Below are 20898 nucleotides of genomic sequence, written 5' to 3' on the forward strand. Positions count from 1 at the left end.
GGAAGAAAAATAGACTCAACAATTATGAAGCTACAATGTTTGCCAAAGTTCGGCTCATTAAACCAGTGGAACCGGCCAGTCTGACCATTTTGCTGCCTACACAAAACCAGAAATGGCCGATTAGGTACCGAACCACCCTATTTTCACCAAATTGGCTAGTTTTATACAATATAACCAATGACCCTCCAAACTGAAATTTTCTAAAAAGAACAATGATTTATGAGTGCTGCAGCCCAATATTCAACCCTAGGTCCGTACAAATGATATGTAATTAATGGTGATGTTAAATTCTATCATTTTACTTAAATTTTTAACATTACCATTAACTATTTTAGGATGTTTGAGTGGTTCCAACCTCACTGAATTTCATATGGAGAAAGTAGAATTTTAGATCCCACTCAAAACCCTGTAGACTTAACAATTTTTAAGATTTCAGGATTGGGGGGATTGCAATGTTTTCATTGGATTTTGTCACGCATGAGGGTACGGAACTAACATTTAATCAAAAGCACCAAGCCCTCTATGTACCTTCATGTTAGCATCATTGAGTGATGAACTCCTCTATCATGAACTTAATATAAATGTACCCATCACTCAAACAAAATATCAATTCAACGTGTTAAGCTTTCTCTATCTTATTTCAATGCTTAGATGGTGATATTGACAATGAGGATCCCAATAGAGGCAATGATTTTGATGATATGTAGGTATTTGTTGTGGCATGATATTTTTTTTTATGCTAGAGGCCATTTATAGCCTCTTTGTTGATGTAATTTTGGTTCAGAGATGTATTGCACTAATTGCTACATTTTGTTATATGCACTCTTGCTATTAAAAAAAAGAGAATTTTTGCATATTTGTGTATAAATAATTTGGATTCATATGGATGTACATGAATATATACATTTTTTCTTTAAATTTTTAAAAATTCAAGTATTGTTTGGTCAACCAGTTTTTTGTTCAATTTTTTTCTAGTTCCAGTCCAATTATGGATCGGTTCTCAATTCGAGGGGTCAACCGGTTCGATGACTGGTTCAGTTATGATAACATTGGGTTAAACCAGCTGACATGAGATTTGCACTTACTACATTCTTTTACAGAGGCTATTGGAGGTGTAGGGGGGCTTTATCTTTCACAGTTGTTGGTGAAATATGGAAATTGTGGAAGTAATCTTCCCCAAAGATAGCCATCAAAGCAAGGCATATGATTTTGAACAATCATTTTTGGCCATATGTTAAATTCGTTGTAGAGTTTGTAGTATGTGAAGGTGATATGCTCCACAATGTGAATATAAACAGCCTATGTTTGGGTGAGATTTATGAAAACATCAACTGTTTAAGAAGATTCAATCAATCACAATCTACAGATAAGAGAGATCCCATCTTGTACCAACAGTTGAAAACATTGGTGGTGGAATAAGTTGAATACCCCACTTTATATGGCACTTATGTCATAAATCCAAATTGGTATGATCACGAGACAACAAAGAGGCCCCTTTCCCACAATAGGGAGATGGTGAAAGGACTCTTGAATGTTGTTAAGAATATAATGGTTCTACATAGGGCACCGATACATGTACTTAGTTTGCCTAACTTCACAAGGATGAGGTGTAATTCGCTCTTATGATGCGATAAAAGATAGGTGTAAAAACAAGGATCCAATTGATCGCTGGCAGCTTCATGGTACACAAAGCTCCAGAGTTGTAGGTGGTTACTCTTACTAGTAGCAAGTGCCTTCTCTTGTGATAGGAATTGGTGCACTTATTCTTTCATCAATTTAATGAGGAGTACAAGGAAGGACCTTCCAAGAGGTAGCCCAATACTACATGTGTGGATGAGGAGCCAAAACCAGATGGCCTTCTCAAACTGCCTGCAGTTACAGTCCAAAGAGAAGAGCCTATGCTTGAGAGCAGTGATCACTTGAAGAGCTTGGTGATGGAGGACCTAATCAATGATGATAATGCAGCTGCCAGAGACAGAAGTATTAGATCCTTTATCACTCAGCTATGTTGCTTTTTCATTTTTTTAAATGCCCTTGTGCAATTTGTACATGGTTAAAGACTCAAGTTATCAATAAAAATGATTAAGTTTCTCTGATCATTGATGAATGTTGAATGTCAATTCATGAATGATTGGATGATTTGATTATTTGAATCTGAATAATTGCCAATTCACATCATCCTTTTTGTATATGTGTGTGTGTCTGTGTAACTTTATACCCTTGATGTATTTCTCCCTCTGTTTCAAAAAGTGTCATGCCCATAACTGTAACCCTGGCCAGAAGCAACTTAGCCACGCATCTATTCTGGTTAAAACTCTACTAAGTATTCTCCAGAACTAGCGCACTCCACAATTGTGGAACTTCTCAGTTTCACCCTTTCACGCCCAAGGTTACTTCATAGCTGTTACAGTGAATTGTCAATAGCCATGCACAAAACAACATACCAAGAACATTTCATGAATAAAAAACATCCTTATTTGAGCATTTGAGCAGCTCCAGAAGAAAAAATATTTGAAGAACGGCAACAGCCAGCTGAGGGAATAATTCCAAAATGCAGTGGAAATGAGAATGCCTGTTTTTAGAGCAAAAAACAAAACCTTTTAGTGCCACTTCCCAGTTCTCGACAAATTCAGATACATTCTATAAATTGGCCTGATTTAACTGCTGCTTTAGATAAGAGCGACATACCATTGCTCATTCAATTAACGTAAAACTTAGCCGAGACACTTCCCACTTCAAACTAGATTCTACGGAACACATATGTAAAGTTGCCCACTACTTGTCAAATTACATCAGAGCTTAACCAAGTTGCCGTCGCCAAGACGGATGCTATCAATCAACCCTGACAACCCAACCCCAATTATATCAAGCAACCCTAGCAATACGAGGTAAACTAATAAAGGCCTTTAAGGTTTCAACCCAAAGCGGCTCTTACAACATAAGGCAGACTAATTTTGATTGGATGACGTGCCTTACTTCCTTTCTAAACCAGCATAGATCCATCCTCGCCAATTTTAATGACCCTCCCTCAATCTAACTTTCATTAAGATCTGTGCTCCTATGTAGAATATTTTACAATTAAATATTCCAATTTAATTCATCGGGAAATACTTTTGCAATTCGCACTGGCTTGAAGAATTGTGCAGAGCTGTGCTAAGAGAATTCATTTAATTATTTGGGCCTCCTTACAATGCCGTTACTTGCATGAAGGATCTGACGTCTTATTGTTAGAATTTAAATTAAAAATCTATAAGAAACAGCCGATAAATCATAGCAGACTATTAAACGAACCCTAAAAATCAAAATGCAACGAACATTGCGAGTTATGTTGCAAGCAAGTGGGACGCGCAGATTTACAGAACCCTTGCAAAGATAATACAGAAATCGTAACATCCATGTTTTGTTTCAAGGGTTTCACATAAGGAATACATAAAACCACAGCAATGAAACCAGCAAAACCTTAAAATCACAGATAAAACTGAATAAGCTATCAATTTTAACCAAATCAATGTGGTTTTGAGTCATTTCTATGAAATTGAAACGTTCGTTATTTTGGTTACCTGTGGTGTAGAGTTGCAGGGCTTCGCAATACTTACATTTTTTCGCTTCCCTGTCATTGGGACAGCCTTCGCTACAGTAACGACGGAGTATCATTTATTTGCAGAGACGGCCGTCAATGGAAACCCTCTTTATTCTTTAATATCAAGCACTGACCGGCTTCTCTTGCTCTCAAAGGTTTTGCGGAAAAAATGCAAATAAATAACAAGTTGGAGAAACCCACGGTTTACGTGAAACACTATCTCACTGTAGTCCACGTCATCAGCTAACGCCATGCTGGAGCCTGTCCCTTGGCTAATTAAAGCCTGTCACGTGTTCCTCGGCACAGTGATAACGAGAAGTTCGTTTATATGATACGGCGAGCAGTGTAGCCATGTTAAATTTGTTGAAAAGTAAAGTTGGGAAAGCGAGAAGTTCGTTGATATGACATCTCAAGGGTTCGAGGGGCGTCGCTCATGTTACTGTTAAATTTGTTAAAACGTGAAATTTGGAAAACTAGAGGATATGATTTCATGGGCTCTTCCTCCTTCGCATGCGTTGAGGTTGAAACATGGTGATGTCTTCCTGATGATGACTTGATTGGCTCCAAGTGCAAGGCAAATGTTGCGCAACAAAACTCCGATTAGATTGGCTCCAAGTCGAGTCGAAGGGAAGATGTTGTTCAACAAAGCTCCGATTATTAGAAAGGTTTAGAAAGAGAGGCATGGGTTGAAACTAATTTTTGCTTTTGTAAGCTTATGTTGTCTTTGGTTGGTGCAAAATTGTTCAATACTGTCTAGGTTGTTATTATTAATGTGGAAGTTTGTTTAAATATGGTTTATAATGATATTGTTATTTTATTATGGACAAGTTTTGAGCAATGGATGTTAAAAGAGGTGTTTTATTTGTATTGTGGTATTATTTTTAAAATGGGTTTATTTGTATGGTTTGGCAATAGGAAAATGGTTATATGTTTTTATGTGTGCACAAAATGGTTATATATTTTTATGTGTGTAGGGCGGGAATTACATTTAAACTTAATTCACTAGGAGTTACCTTATCCACATAATGATAGATCATTGAGGATAAGTATTATTAGATGTGGTTTTATTGTTGTTGTAAAATTTAGACAAAGGAATGACTTAATAAATGGATAAACATAACTTTTTTTTACTGAATTTGCAAGTTCCATCTTGATCTACTCATTTTTTTGAAATTTCAATGTTTGGGTTTTCTTAAAATGGACTAAAACCTTTAGTTGCAAAGTTGCATGGTCAAATTTTCAATCAATCACATAAAATTATTAACTTCTGATAATTGAATTTGAGGAAGAATTTATATAATCAGACTAGATCCATCTTAACTTTGAATCTACCAAGTGACTTTTTAAATAGAATGTTTATCGATGCAAGGATCTTCTTGGAATGAAGTTCAACACTCTTCATACTCTCGGCGACTAGGGTTTCCCTAGCCACTGACAATCCTTCCGATTGCAGGCACAACCAAAAACTAAATCGTGACGTTGTATTATTCCCTGCTAGTTTGAAGCAATTGCCATGAAGATGTTCTTTGTTAATGCATTTGTAATCAACCTACTCAAGGTCTTAAGGTCATTAGTCTTTTGCTTTGAGGCTAATGACATGATTGTTTATCTTGTCGTTGTGACCCTTTCCTCATGGAAGCACAGAGTGTCCCAGATAAATTTGTGAAGAAGACAAAAACTATTCCTTCTTTAAATCTAGGGTTTTCCTCCCCAACAAAACAAAATGTGGTTCTTTTGAAGGGAAAAGGGTAATTGGGAAAGTTTAATGGCTTGTGGCCAAGCTATGAAACCATTAAAGATTGGGTTTTTGACAACTGGGAAAATCATGAACCCTTGAGTATTCTCTATTGTGGAAATGGGTATTATGCATTTCTTTTTTAGAACCAAAAAAATAGAAACCAGATCTATAAGTCAGGTCCTTATTTCATGGGTAATAGAGGCTTGTTCCTCACCCATTGGACTTTGGAATTTAATCCACTGATGGAAATTTCATCAATACCTGTGTGAATTAGATGCAATTTCCCCCTCTTCCTTGTTAGTGTGATGGTATTTTTAAGGCAATATGAGATAAACTAGGCCTTCTTATTACCAGTGATACAAACATTGGGGGAATATTTCATGTGCCAAAATTCATGTTGAAATGGACCTCTCAAAAGGTCTCACATAAGCGATCCAGTTAAACTTAGATGGTTGGTCTCATATCCAAGCTCTGGATTATGAACAAATTCCCTTCAAGTGTAATATGTGTCATGAGTATGGACACTTTCTGAAAATTTATCCAAAAGCTCTAGTTGCATGAAGCTATCCATATTCGGCGTCTCCCGAAGAGCAAGACAAAGATAAGCAATGATTCATTCCAATTAAAAGAAAGCAAAAGAAGCATGGAAATAAGAAGCAACAACCATATAAGTTAGAACCTCAATACCAGCCCCTTTCTAAAAATAGCTTTGAAGTCTTAAATGTCCTGAAACAGAAGATGAAAATTATGAGGCCCAAGCAAATCAGCCAATTCCCAAGAAAACTCTCATTCCAAAGATCCCTCCTAATAGGAAATATGAAGAAGGCTCAGATCATGATTCTCCAAAGAAAACTTTTAGTGGAAAAATCTTCTCCAAAGGAACCTTCTCCACTGAAAGATAAAGAAGTCAGCACAATGGACAAGAAGAAGTTCACCTCTTCTTCTCCTTCTTATTCAGATGTGCTTAAAAGCAGCATTCTTCTCCACCAGTAACAAGAAGTAGAAAGAATCATGGCAAAACGAACTGTGGTCCTGAGAATTGTCTTGCCTCCCATGGGTCAAGCGGTCGATTGTCTTCTTGCATTTTATAGAAATGTTGTGTTTCTACACTTTCTTTTGTAAGAAATTCATTAAAATTTACTCTAGCTCCCACGAAGTAGTGGGTAGAAAAATCTGAAGATCTAGCCTTCGAACTTTCCCTACCATACTAGGAGGAGGTTGGCTTTTCAGTTGCTTTTGTAAAAATGCCATTAGATGAAGCTAGTTAAAGGGGATTATTTCAAGAAGACCATATTATAAAATCCCTATATTTTTGTTGTGATCGGAGATATATTTTATATAAATTCTACTTATTTTAGTTAAAAAAACCAAAAAAACTTGGGATATACCAAGCACTAAGAGGAATCAAATCTCTTTACATTCTAAAAGAGGTTTACATCTCAAGGGATTTGATCCCTCTAAGTGCTTGATAGATCTAGAGTTAAGATGGATCTAGGCTAGTATATTCTTAAACTAAAAGAAAGTGATATTGCTTATTTACCTTCCCGTGCTCGTTTAATGGGGTGTCTGTGGATATCAATGTGTTAACCATTAAACTTTCATGATGAAGTTTTCACTTTCACGCAAGCACTCAAGGTGTAATTCATTTTTAATATACAATTTTATCATTATTGTTTTAATGCATTATATTTATTATTTGTTGAATGTAAATTAGTGGATTAGATTGATGTAAGGTTTGTTTTTTTATTTTGAATTTAAATTTTATATTGAAGAGTTGTAGAAAGAAAGAAAGAAAGAAATTATTTTAATGTCCACGACGCTAAAGATAGCCTATGGGACAAATTGCTTCTTCATCCGCTTGATGTATTCGGCCCTTTTTCTGTGAAGCTTCAAAATAAATGTTCCCAGCTTCTCGACAAAACCCTCGCTAAATAGATTATCCCAAGAGATAGTTGTCAGCATACCTACATAACTTTCCATGTTGTCTTTGAAGGCCTCACATTCTAAAATGAAATGTTTTTCTGTTTCCACTTTTTCGGAAGAACAAAAAATGCATACTCATTCCTCCCACACTTCCTTTGGTCTTTTCCAGCGCCTTGTTTCACAACGAAGTTGATGAGAATTAGTCCTTAACTGAGCAATAAGAATTTTGGCTCTCTAAGAGATATTGGCCTCAATGTATGCTTTTGGTTGATGACTATGAGTGGGATTAAACACTTCAATATAGATGGAAATTAATTGTTAGAATAAAAATATATATGGCCTATTGAGTTTTATAATCTTGATAACAATATTTCTATTTGAAAACTTATTTTATGTTCAACATTATATATATCTATATATATATCTATATATATATATATATATATATATATATATATAATCTATCGGATTTCACAATCTCAATAAGGATACAATCTATATATAATAAACCAATTTTTCATTCAACATATAACTATCATGAATACAAACCTACACAACATCATACTTTTAAAGAAATTAAATTTAATGAAAATAAATATTAAACATGAAAATAAAGTTACGTGTACGTTTCAACTTTCCAGACCATTTGTTTCCATATTTTCTTCGCTCATGAATGCAAAGATTCTTCAATGAACTTTATTTATTCTTCAAAGACTCTTCCATGAACTTTATTGTCGTGTAATGCCCCCATATTTGGGTGTCTTGAACAACCCCACCACTTGCTTAAGGATTGAATGACGATGTCGTCCACTTGGTATCCTTCATCTCTGGCGTGTCTAATCATGCCAACGCCTCACTTTATTATCTGCCTCTCGCAACATCTTCACACGCCTAGAATTAATGTCCGATCAGACACCCACGACATATTTACTCATCGCATCATGCTCACAATTTGTTATTTTCCTCTTCCTTCTTTGGCTTATTCGTTCAACACATGGTCTCACCCACCTGCCTGCTCTGCTCTTGCATTCATCGACACACCTGTGCCTCTTGTACATCCCATAAATCCCAATTGCACCACCATGAGTTGTGAATGAGGAAGAGTTCGTTATATTGGTCGTGGAAGGGGAAGAGGTTGCTCGCCCACTGCCCTTATTACTGATGAAGATTAGGCTTTGTATGACAACACCATTCTTGCTCATATCTAGTGTCAAGTCAACAAATTAGAAGTCGAGGACATCCACCATGGTCAGAACGCACTTTGGGTGCTCTGCAACCTTATCGCCCATCGTCTCCTCACTTAAGAACGAGAAAAATCCAGAGCAACTTGTTGGATTATTGAACTCTCTACGAGAAATAACCACATGACCTCATCCCTATGTTACCTCTCCCACGACCTGGCCATTACTTTCCCTCCTGACCTTCCCTCCTCTTCCTCCCCTAGCCCTTTGACCTTTGTCTTGGCTCCTCATCACCTTCTACCATCTTTGCAAATGATGCTCATCCCTCACTAGCCCGTAGACAACAAGAAACATGAGTTCTTCCGGATGACACCCTGCAAACAGCTTCCAAGCTCTCCACTCCCCACCCTAGTTCACATGGTTGTTGCATCATAGAGGAACCGCTTGCAAGAGTTGTCAATAACAACCCTCATAGCAATGGACGTGCTCAACAGCAATAGGTCAATGTTTCTCCTAGTCTCCATGGCACCAACAGTTCAAATAGGTTCCCTTTAGCACAGTTAGTTTTGAAATTTTGTTTACTCTCCAAATGTTAGTCAAATAGTGGCTTTGTTCCACCACTAATTGTTGGTCTCTAGTTTTGTTTTTCTCATGCAATGTAATGGTTTTGAATTGTAAACTTTCAAAAGGTTTTTTTGGTTTCCCCTACTAGGGGCAGATAACCTCACCTAGATACTTCTCCAAGGCATCCCATGGGCAATGGCCTCCCAAGTCTGTTTGTATGTATTCTATGTATTTTTCTCTGTTAATATAATGTGATCTATTTGCCAACAAAAAAAGAACTTTATTGGCGTGTGATGAAGACAATTTTAGTTATTTTTTCACACACGAGTTGAAAGATTTTTAAGTCTAGGAATTCACATGTAAAAGATTAGGTGACCCACTCAGTTCTAGAATTTCAAATCTGTTCTACTTGCCAATTAAAATTTCTATGATGGTTACCCATTTTTCATGCTAGTCATTTGAAACTTTATGCATATTTAGATCTCCATTGTCACAGCAGATGCAGTTAAGCGAACTAGATTTTTAGGTATAGATAATTCAATCAACTCATAAATTGACAAGTTTAACAAACAACAAACCTGACATAGTGATTGATATATCCAAAGGGAATTCCATTAGGGAAATCGAGAATATGATGTAGTATTTTCAAGGATGTAGTATTTCCCGGGTGTACGTGAGAGGGTCCAATACTATTATACTATATGGGAATTTCGATGATTGGAATCATACATTTAAAGTGGTGTGGGTTATCGAGAAAAATAATTGTGATTGAGGTAACCCTTAAAAATAGAAAAATATATATATATATATATATATATATATATATTTTAAATTGTCTTCAAAACATGTATCTTAATGCGTGACAAACATACCATGGAAAGGACATTTATTTGCTTTACATTCAATGTTAGGGATTGCTACGCACAACATTGTCAATTTTAATACAAAATTTACATAATCCTAATTACATGAGGAATTGGAATGAGTTTAAGAAAGGTAAAATATTATTGTGGGTAAATTAGGTAAAATCTTGTTAAAATGATCCATATATGTTAAAAAAAGGTAAAGATTAATTGTCTTATTGAAATATTGAAATATGTGCATAATCTTCACGTTTAGCACGGAAACATAATCAAAACACCAAAATATTTGATATACAAAATGTTTACAAGATAGCAACCTTCGCACATGCCAGAATCTCTATAGGAAACCCTAATTGCGTAGAGTTAGCCTAGAGCCTAGATATATTTTATGCTCATGTATAACGATTAGATTACCTGAGTTTTGCACAGTAAAATTCCAACCTTTTCTAAATTTTGCTCCAAATCCTTAAGCCAAATGCTAGATTGATTTGATTTGTGTGATGTGTTCAATTAGTTTTTATATTTTATTTATACATAATTATATTTTGTTAGGGCAAACATTACATTAATTACTAAATTTTTAATTAAGGTCGACCTTACATTAAATTTGTTTATGTTATATGTTAATTTTTACAATCATTTACACCTACACATCTCCCCCTATACTAGGCTATAGAGCACCTCTTAGCGCAAAATCAAGTTGAATTCATCTACTCATTAATGTATTCCATAAACAAATGATACAACTTTGCAAGTATCTAGTATCACATGTGAACTTTGATCATACGGGTCGTAAATGTTATTATATGCAATTGTCATATCCAACACAATTGTTTGGCATGTTCTATTGACATTTATCCTTTCCGACAATAGAACATCATGTCTTTAACCCTAGACAAGATTGTGGAATCTAAATAAATTAAAATTAAAATTAAAATAAAAAATTAAAAATAAAAATAAAATACATCTTTCTAATATTCTTAGGAGAAACTTTATTAAATTTTGTTTTAAATTTTTCAAATGACAATTGTATTTTGTGTTTACTTAGAGGGAAGTTTATACATTCTCAAGGTTTCCAACATTATTTTGACACATAAAAAACTAAAAATGAAAAATTAGAAATCTAAGAGATCAAGAAGTCACAATGGTTCAATTATTATATGTAATACATATATTAGTTTGAATAGAGTTCTTGAGATTGTTACACAGTAATTTGTCACTGTCTCCCTGTCAGTCACCCTACTGTGTCAAGAATTCACAATAATCAAGTTCATGCCTTCTGAACTGGCCCAAAACCCACTTTTCCAAAGTTTCCTCATCAGCGCGTCTGTTTCTAAAATATCTGCGCTGACTGGCGACTCGTAGTGTATTCAGTGCGCTTCCAGCGCGGAAGCACATCACTTTTCCGCGCTGGTCGCATTTTATGAGCCAGCGCATCTCTCCTTTGTATTGGGTCGCGCTGACATGACTTTCCCAGTTATTGAGGCGCGACGTCAGCGCGTCAGTTACCACATAATCCGCGCTGATCCTGTTTGGGCGAATTTGTTCCAAAAGCCAGCCTTCCAGATAACTCCAAGTTTGGTTGTTGGCTTTGTGAGTATCGACTCCCTTCTATGGCATGTCTGTTCGACTCTTTGTAACCATTTCCCTCAAGGATAAGCTCATCCTTCCACACTTTTAGGAGGCTCCTTCTCCTATATAAACTTCCACCATTACCATGAGCAGCTAGTTTGGAATAGCTTGGATTGTATAGATCTTATAGTGCTCAGATTGCTGCTACTATAGGTATTTGGTGTGCTAGGTGTGGAAGTGATTGATTGCTTAGGGAAGGTTGTTTTGTGTTGCTTGTGAGAGAGAGAGAGTTGCTTGTTTTGGGAGAATCATTTCCAAAGGTGAATGCTTGAGACACTTGCTGACTGGCCCCTCCTGAGAAGGTTACCGACGTCAGAACATTTGGTTGTACTCTTCTCTGTTTGATTAATAATAGATGACTGCTATTATTATTCCATTCTCATTTGTCTATGCAATGGTTAAATGCGAATTACATCTTTTCTGACTGATGTATGGTTGCTTTTACTAGATTTCACGCTTGTGTTTGTTTCCTCTTCGTGTGTGCAGGTATCTATTCGCGGAGATCGTGGAAGATTGTGACCAGCCAAAGCGAAGGAGCGAAGGCAGCATCTCTTCGTCAAACAATAGTGCTGGAATCCAAGTAGGTGCTCTTTACCTCTTGTTTAATTGTAATTAGGAACATGCATAGCAGCATTGTTTGATTGTTGCTAGACCCTTGCTGGGCTAGTAGGGATCGCCTCTATCCGTAGAGGGGATTTACCTCTCCAACAAGATTATCTTGAAATCTGTGATACATTTGTGAATATATGCCTATGAAAGCATTGTTGTCATTTGCTTTTGGAAGTGATGATTGCATATTATTATCATAATGTTGTTAGTTGTTCATGTTGTTAGGAAAGGGTGTGGTTATGGATTGAGAGGTTGAGCAAAGAGGCATTTTGTTTAACCGCTACATGGAACAAGCTTGGAGTTTGCTCTACATTTGTTGCAAAAGCATGTTATATGTCTGAGGGATTGCCATGGGTCCTTCTTTTAAAGGCAATAATGAGAAACAAGTCTTCTTTTGATATGCATGTTAGGGACTATGAAAATCCAATAGTTTTGGTGGTTAAATACCACAAAATCTAAATTAGAGAAAGCTTTGTTAATGGTTGTTATGTTTACTTGGGATTTTGTTTCATCCTCCTAACCGAAAGTGGCAGGTTCATGCTATTGAATTTTGAAGCAATTATTGACACTATGGTTGCCTTTACTTTTCTTTTATCTTTTTAACTGAATGAGAATTTCTAGAGAATCAGTAACTTTGAAATATCGGCTTGCCACTATTACACCAAATACAATTGTTTCATAAATGCCACAAATAGGTTAGTTGTAACATGTCTCTAGAGACTTGAACCCATTTAGCTAGGGAAACAAATTGTTCACCAAAGCACTATGGCCACCTTTACTAATAATAAAAGGTAATTGGGTTTACTGCTAAAATTTACAAACTTGTGTAGCTAAATATTAATTGGCTTAAATATGCATGCTTCCAAGAAAAATAACAATATTTGGATTTAAACATCTAGTGATTAGGTAGAATAATAGGTAATTGGTTTACCACTAAAATATGAAGACTTGTGTAGCTAAATATTTATTGGCTTAAATATGTATTATTCCAATAATAATAACAATATTTGGATTTAAAGCATCTAATGTCTAGGGTATAATAATAAGCATTTGTCGTACTGCTAAAATATTTAGACATCTATACTTAAATATTGATTGGCTTAAATATGCATGCTTAAAAAAACATTCTAATTTTTTCATATGATTAAACTATTTAGGCTTCAAGAAACTTTGATTTCCTAGGTTTCAATTTTGGTTATGTAGTTGTGCAGGTTTGAAAACTCAAAAGAGAATAAGATGTCACATAAGAAGACCAAAAGGGAAGTTGCAAGTAAACCAAGCACCACGACCACTTGGAGCAGACAAAGAAAGTGGTGAACGACACAGTAGAACAACAGTGACAACAATGACAAGAAGCTTTATTGTTGCTATGACAAACTACAAGTGAACCAAAAAATGCACAAAAATTAAATTCTTCCATGTCTAAGAGAGTTCTATTTGAATTCCATAACATTGATTCATTGATTTCTTATTGAATATTCCAACTTCGCAGCTTAGGATTAAATTGTAAGATTACTCCAGTTTGCTCTGTTTATTTTACGGAGTACAAATACAAAGAGATATTTACAAATTTTAAAGGAAACAAATCACTTAAGCAAATTAGACTAGATCATTCTTTGCAATATTATTAATATATATATATATATATATGTGTGTGTGTGTGTGTGTGTGTGTGTGTGTGTCTGTGATGTTTAAATCAAAAAAATTCAAGATCATGAAGGTTACTTGATCATTTAAACAAACTTACATGTTTCATTTTTCTTCTCTAATTCCTCTCCCACTAAATCATTTCTTTACACTCCCTTTGATGCATAGGAAATATTTAAAAAGATTTCGTGAAGTATAGAGTTGTAACACAGCTTACAGCTTCAACAGAGGACTAGCAGGCAAACAAACGAAAACCTAAGAATGCAAACAAAAAGAAAAGCAAAACAACCAATGATAAAACACTATTGAAAACAATGTAATGTATATGTAGTTTACGTTGTGGAGGTGGGTAGGTTCTAAGGACCTATGGTGAACGAAGAAGGTGGATAGGTGGTAAGGACATAGCCAAGTGATGAAGTAGTGAGCCTTGCACCTCGACTACAACAATGTCCATTAGAACCAATATCAAAGTTAGACAATTAGAGCTTGCACTATTTAGAACATCGAAGCCAATGTCGATGTTAGAGTTTATCAAAATAGCCACTCACGACATTTTTCTTAACTTTTAAAACTCAAAAAAAAAAAATGTGCACACTATAAAAATTAAATCACATCCAATATAAACTAAATGAAAGAATAAATGTATGAAATTAATATATATATATATATATATATATGTGAAAAAAAACTATTACTTTAAAATTTGAGATGAATACAATAATAAACTAAATTAAAAATAAAATGGATTTCTCCAAAGGCCTCCTTGAGGTGAGTCAGCTCAATCTAGATGGGTGGTCTCATCTTTAGGCTTTGGATTACAAATAGGTTCCTTCAAATGTAATTTGTGCCGCGAGTATGGACACTTTGCGAAAAGTTGTCCAAAAGCTTCAACTTCTCGAAGCTCCCCAACTCCATTGCCTCCTCCAGAGCAAGGAGATAACAAGTAAGGATTCACTCTCGTTAAAAGGAAACATAAGAAGCAAGGAAGTAAAAAGCAACAGACTTGTAAGGCTTATCCTAAGCATCAACCCCTTTCCAAAACAAGCTCTGAAGTCCAAAATGCTTTTGAAGAAGAAAGTGAGAAACTTGAGGCCCAAGCAAATCATCTAAATAACCATGTTCCAAAGGTCCCTCTTGATTTGAATGATGAAGAAAATCCAGATTGGACCCCTCCAACAATGGTGGGAAAGCTTTCCACAGAGATCTCTATACTAAAAGATGGGAAAACTATTAAGGTGGTCGAGAAGAAGTCCTCCTCTTCTTCCCCTTCCTATTTAGACGTGCTTAAAAAGCAATGTTCCTCCCCACCGATAACAAGAAGCATGAAAGATCATAGTAGAAATAACTTTGGTTCTGACTTCTGCGAGTCAAGTAGTGGACCATCCTCTAGCAATTTATAGAAATGTATTGTTTCTGCATTTTTATGTGCAAGCAATTTGTCAGAATTCACTCCTGCTCTTTTATAGTGGTAGGAATAAAAACCATAAGACTTAATGTTAAACTTTTTCCTCTCTACTCTTATCGTGAGGAGGTTGGTCTCTTAGTTTTTTTGAAAGTGCTATTAGCTAAAGAAGAATATATTATAACTCACTTCCTGAGTAACCGTTGCATCCGGGTGCAAATTTTAATACAAATCCTACTCATTTTGTTTAGAAAAAAATAAAATAGAAATAGCTATCATTAAAAGAGTGTAAAATAAATAATATAAAATCAACTTAGTTTTACTTTTTGCGGAAAAAAACAATAATCGCCATAGAACAGTGATTAATGAAAAAAACAAACTATACGAAAGAGTTACGTTATTACTCAAATATAATCCCCAAAAAATTAAATAATATAAAATCAACGTAGTTTTACTTTTCACGAAAAACAATAATTGCCATAGAGCAGTGATTAATGAAAAAACAAACTATATGAAAGAGTTATGGTATTACTCAAATATAATCCCTAAAAAATTGTAACAGAACAATTAATAACCTTGCGTTAAAAATTTGAGTGCCATTTAATAGTTAATATATATAAAGAACTAAAAAGTAATTATAAGAATTTCTTTTCTATATATATTATTCATAAGAAAATGATCAAAATTCGAGTTCAGAGGCGAAACAAGTATTAATTTGCATAATGGAGAACTATTAGAGCTCTACAAATCTGAACTAGGGTTTTGCTCTAGGGTTTGGTTGTTGGTCACCATGGCGGGGTGCGGAGGGGGGAGTTCGGCTCCCTCCTATAGTCAAGTGGTTGCGGACAGAAGCAAGGGAGGTGGATTGCATCGCTTCAAGAAACCAACGGAGATAGTAGCAAAGGCTAAGAATAAAGAAAAATCAGAAACCATTGGACCTCAAGGACAGGAAGAGAATCCTGAGGAAGCTAGTAAGGAGAAGAGAACAGAGGTTAGCAGTCCAAAAGTTTCTCCTCTGAGTACATCCTGGACCTATAAACCCAAGTCAACCACCATTCCTCAAGTTGTTTTAAGTGACCCAGCACTGCAGGTGCACAAAGAACACATGGCGGAATATGTTGTTATCTGTAAATTTATGGGGATTTGGCCGACGAAGAAGGCTTTGCAAGCATGGATCAGGAACCACTGGAAACCAAAGGGGAAAATTAACCTTCACATTGGGTCCAAGGGCTTCTTCACGGTGGTGTTCACAAGCTTAGAGGATAAAGACAGAGTGTTCGAGGGAGGACCCTATTTTTACGCTTCTACAGGCCTTTACATGAGACCATGGGTAATGAACTTTGTCCCAGAACGAGATACTTTCACCTCAGTGCCGGTATGGATAAGACTCTACTCCCTCCCTTTAGATTATTGGCTGCCGGAGTCTCTTAAGGCTATCGGCAACAAACTAGGGCATTTTATAAAGACCTCAGATGCTACTCTAAGAGGCAAACACACTTCCTTTCCCCGGATATGCGTGGAAATGAACTTATCGGGGGCACTTCCAGATGCAATCATTTTAGAAGTGTATGATGAGGAATGGGTGCAGGCGGTGGACTATGAACACGTCCCATTTAGGTGTCGTAAGTGCCATGAACACGGGCACTTATACAGGGACTGCCCAATGAACAAGCTGGAGAGCAATATGAAAGCCACTACATGCAAGGATCCCAAAGGTTTTACTAAAGTTGGGGGTAAAGAGAAAGGAGGCAAGCGGAACCAAAAGAAAATTACTGAAGACAAACAACCGAACCACAATAGTTTCAAGATCTTAGAAGAAGAAGTCGAAAACAATGGGATGAACTAGGAAGCAGAGAATATTCCCACTGAGAAGGAAAGGGATGCTGAGATGGAGGATATACTAGAAAAAAACAAACAAATGGAGGATTTTCCGAGCATGATGGAGCTCAGTAGGGACAACGAGATGACCCCAAGTGAGGTAGGAATGGAAGACCATGAATTGCAAGAGATTCTAGAGAGGGAGAATTTAGATCTAGAAAAGTTTATGGAGCAGGGAATCACCAAAGGGGTAGACTCTCTGCCAAAAGAGGAGTTTGACAGGTTCAACAGCTCTTCCTCTGGAGATCACAAACAAAGTGTTATGGAGTCAAAAGAAACCATGACAGCTAGGAGAATAGGGGAGTGAAAACGATGGAGGATACACCGATGCTTTCTTACAAGAACCCGGGTAGGAAAAGAGGAAGGAAAAAATAGAATAAACTATTGTCTGAATGTGGGAAACTTATGATTAACTCAGGTAAGATGAGGGATCTTACCAATTACTCCTTTACAAACCTTTCTTAATGAAGCTTACAACTTGGAACATTAGGGGTCTAGGAAGTAAAAGGAAACAAAGAAATCTCAGCAGTAGAATAAAAGAAGAAAAATTAGACATGGTTTTTATTCATGAAACAAAATGTTCGATGGACAAGATCATAGAGATACACAGCAAATGGTTAATAAAGTATGAGTATCTAGAGGTTAAAGTGGATAACTCGGCGGGTGGGATTCTCACTCTATGGGATCCTCAAAAACTTGGAATCCTAGATGATGAAGCTTCTAGGAATTATCTATCGATGGTGATTCAACCTTTAGGAGATAAGGAGATCTACATGATCACTAATGTCTATGGTCCTCAAAAACTAGAAGAGAAACTAAAGCTTCTCACCTCCCTTGAGGACCTGAGGGAGAGATATCTTGATATGCCCTGGATTCTAGCAGGGGATTTCAATATGATTAGATCTCTTACAGAGAAAAAAAGGTGGTACCAAAAAACTAGGCAGGGACTCCATTTGTTGAAAATGGCAACAAGAAATGCTAAAAATAGAAATGTTATAAATAGCATTGCTATGGATAGCATTTCAGGTACTAGTGTTGAAAGTAGCAAAAAGGAATGCAAAAAATAAAAATGTTAAAAATAGCATCGCTATAGATAGCATTTCGGGATATATTCCAATTTTAATTTGTCCTTGAATTAAAATTGAGAAATAAAATTCGAATTTAGTCTCACTACCTATTTGAAAAATAATTAATTAATTCATCTTGAGTTAATTAGTTGGAGAAAATCAAACATGATGTCTTTGTGAAGACATGCAACAATTATCCCTTTGATTGAGGAAGTTATCCTTTAATTAAGGAGATAAGGATGAGTTGTATTTGAGTTGTAATTAGTTAGCTCAGTTAACTGAGTTAAGTCCAGTTAAATTAGTTCCAAACAGTTGGAGGAACTACTTGTGAGTTCAATAAGTTAATACATGCATGCATGAAACTAGTGTTCTCCAGATAATTGAATATTCTCTCATAAATAACTCATGCATGTCAGTTCAGAGAGAGTCCCAATTGAGATTAAAGATAGGACATTATACTATCAGTTGGAGGAATTTTCCTATAAAGGAAACTCATCCATGCAGAAGGAATTAACTCCTTCAGGATTGCACAGTTATTTCAAACGTCAGTGTTGTGTGTGAGGTGAGAATCACACACGTTGCAACTAGAGGACCCAGGAGAAACTGCGTAAGGAAATAGGAGGCTTGGAGGACTGAAGGAAGGCATATGTGTTGTCTATTTTGTCTATGAGCAGCAGTGAGGGATTGTACTGAGATCTAGATAGCTTGAGAGCTAAAGCTTTGTGTAATCCTGAGATATTTCCACTTGTATGATAATACAGATAGTGGGGTTTTTAACTGAGGCTTCCCCAGAGTATTCTTTTGTGTTTCATGTGTGATTGAATCTTCTTCTCTGTTATATGTGTTCTGGTTGATCTTGCTCAAAATCGATTAATCTTCCGTAAGTTTGGTTGTAGAAGTAGATTAAGTATTTTGCTTTAGTACATTGCATAATCGGTTTAATCTATAGTAAGAATTTCTACATGGTATCAGAGCTAGCTGATTTGTAGAAATTTCTACATGGTATCAGAGCTAGCTGGTTTTGTAGAAAAAGTTCTACATGGTATCAGAGCAAAGGTGATCAAAGCGGAGAACAGTATACAAAGAAGGGAGAAGTTCGAAGTTTGAAGTTCTTGACTGTAGGTACATAATCGATTTCTTATCACATCTCAAAGTTCACCAATGGTGTTCAATGGCTTGAGATTCGAGTATGCCCTGGATGGCAGCTCGAATTACATAGTCTGGAAGGATCGCATGGAAGCAGTATTAGAGGGCAATGGTTTGAAGGACTTCATTAATCAAGAATTCCCCAAGCCAGTAGCAGCTAATGCCCAAGAATTGGCGGAATGGAAGAGATGTGTGGCGAGAGCAAGGAGGATTCTTCTGGAGGGAGTTCAAGACCATATTGTCTCGAGTCTCCATGGGAAGGAGACTCCATTTTCAATGTGGAAGACATTGAAGGATCTATATCAGAACATCAGGGACCAGAGGAAGTTGGCGTTGAAGGACAAGCTTTGGAAAATCAAGTGTGAAAAGGGCGACACGATCTCTACATATCTAAACAAGCTCACCACCTGTAGAGATGAGCTTGGAAGTGTGGGAATCACGATAGCGGATGATGACATGGTGAGTCTTGCTCTCCTCAATCTTCTTAAGAGCTGGCATAGCTACCAGGACTTAGTGAATGGAAGAGAGAAACTGTCAGATTGGGAACGACTGTGGTTGGATCTGATGCAGGAGGAGATCAAGAGGAGCACCAAAGATGGTTTTTCATCCAAGGAGGATGAAGTAAATCTAGCCTTAGCCTGTAAGGCAAGGAAAGGGAAGGAGAAGGATTCTCATTCCAAATCGGGTTCTTCCCATGGTGGGAAGAAGATTGACAAATCTAAAGTGAGATGCTTTAATTGTCATGAGGTGGGCCATTATGCAACTAATTGTCCATCAAAGAAATCCAAGAAGGGATCCTCAGAAGGATCTGAAGGTGAGGCCCTGGCCTCTCAGTTCGAATTGGATTTTACCCTCATCGCATGCATGGTTTCATCGATGATGGGTTGTGGTTGGTTTCTTGATATTGGAGCCTCATTCCACATGACCGACGATAAGAGTTTGTTCAGTACCTTGGAGGAGAAAGACCTCCAGATGTGCATAGAGATGGGCGATGATGGAAAGTACCATGTTTCAGGTGAAGGTACAGTTGTGTTTCAGAGGGAGCATGGAGCTCCTATCACCTTGACTGATGTGAAGTATGTGCCTGGACTGAAGAAAAACTTGGTATCGATCACGATGTTGGAGGACAAAGGCTACGATGTTCTCTTCAATAAGGGAAAGGTTTTCCTTAGACACATCACCATGGGTCAGGTGAAACTGATTGATTCACAGGTACAAAACTTGTATGCTCTTGAGGTTCAAGATGCATGCAAAGCCTTGAGGAGCAAGGCAAATGTTAGAGACTTGGTGGTTGAGAGGGAGAGTACATTACCTCTCAACATGCAGCGCCAGAAGAAGTCTTAGACAATTGTGGAGGAGCCACAATTGGTGAAGCAGCTTCAGGAGGTTGTGGAGCAACCACAACTGGAGAAGTCGAGAGGAGACCGAGTGGAGGCATCCACTCATGCAGAGACCTCTAGTAGGAGGAAATTTCGAGCCAAGTGGGCATAGGGATCACATGCAGCCATACCTCCAAGTGTGAGGTGGGGCGATGTGAAGTGATAGTCCCATGAAGGCTGAAATAGGGGCAGGATCCTTGAGGTACCCAACCTCTTTGATTAGACCTTGCTACGGGAGCCCCAACGAGGAGTAGCAGGACTGGCTGAGTGGGTAGAGATAGATGCGGAT

General features: G+C 36.8%; 1 protein-coding gene across 1 annotated transcript in view; it reads right to left on the minus strand.

Annotated features, from left to right (window-relative positions):
• LOC149190080 (uncharacterized) overlaps positions 1-3756 on the minus strand; it is a 138271-nt gene extending 134515 nt beyond the window's left edge. Inside the window, exon 1 of the mRNA XM_089412020.1 lies at positions 3597-3756. The gene's annotated coding sequence lies outside the window, so the exon portion shown is untranslated. The remainder of the gene's footprint in view (positions 1-3596) is intronic.
• Between the last annotated feature and the right edge of the window lie 17142 nt (positions 3757-20898).

The sequence above is a fragment of the Pinus tabuliformis genome, chromosome 3_1, assembly GCF_031772625.1.
Source record: "Pinus tabuliformis cultivar Carrire ecotype Pingquan chromosome 3_1, CPIR1, whole genome shotgun sequence".
NCBI lineage: Eukaryota > Viridiplantae > Streptophyta > Pinopsida > Pinales > Pinaceae > Pinus > Pinus tabuliformis.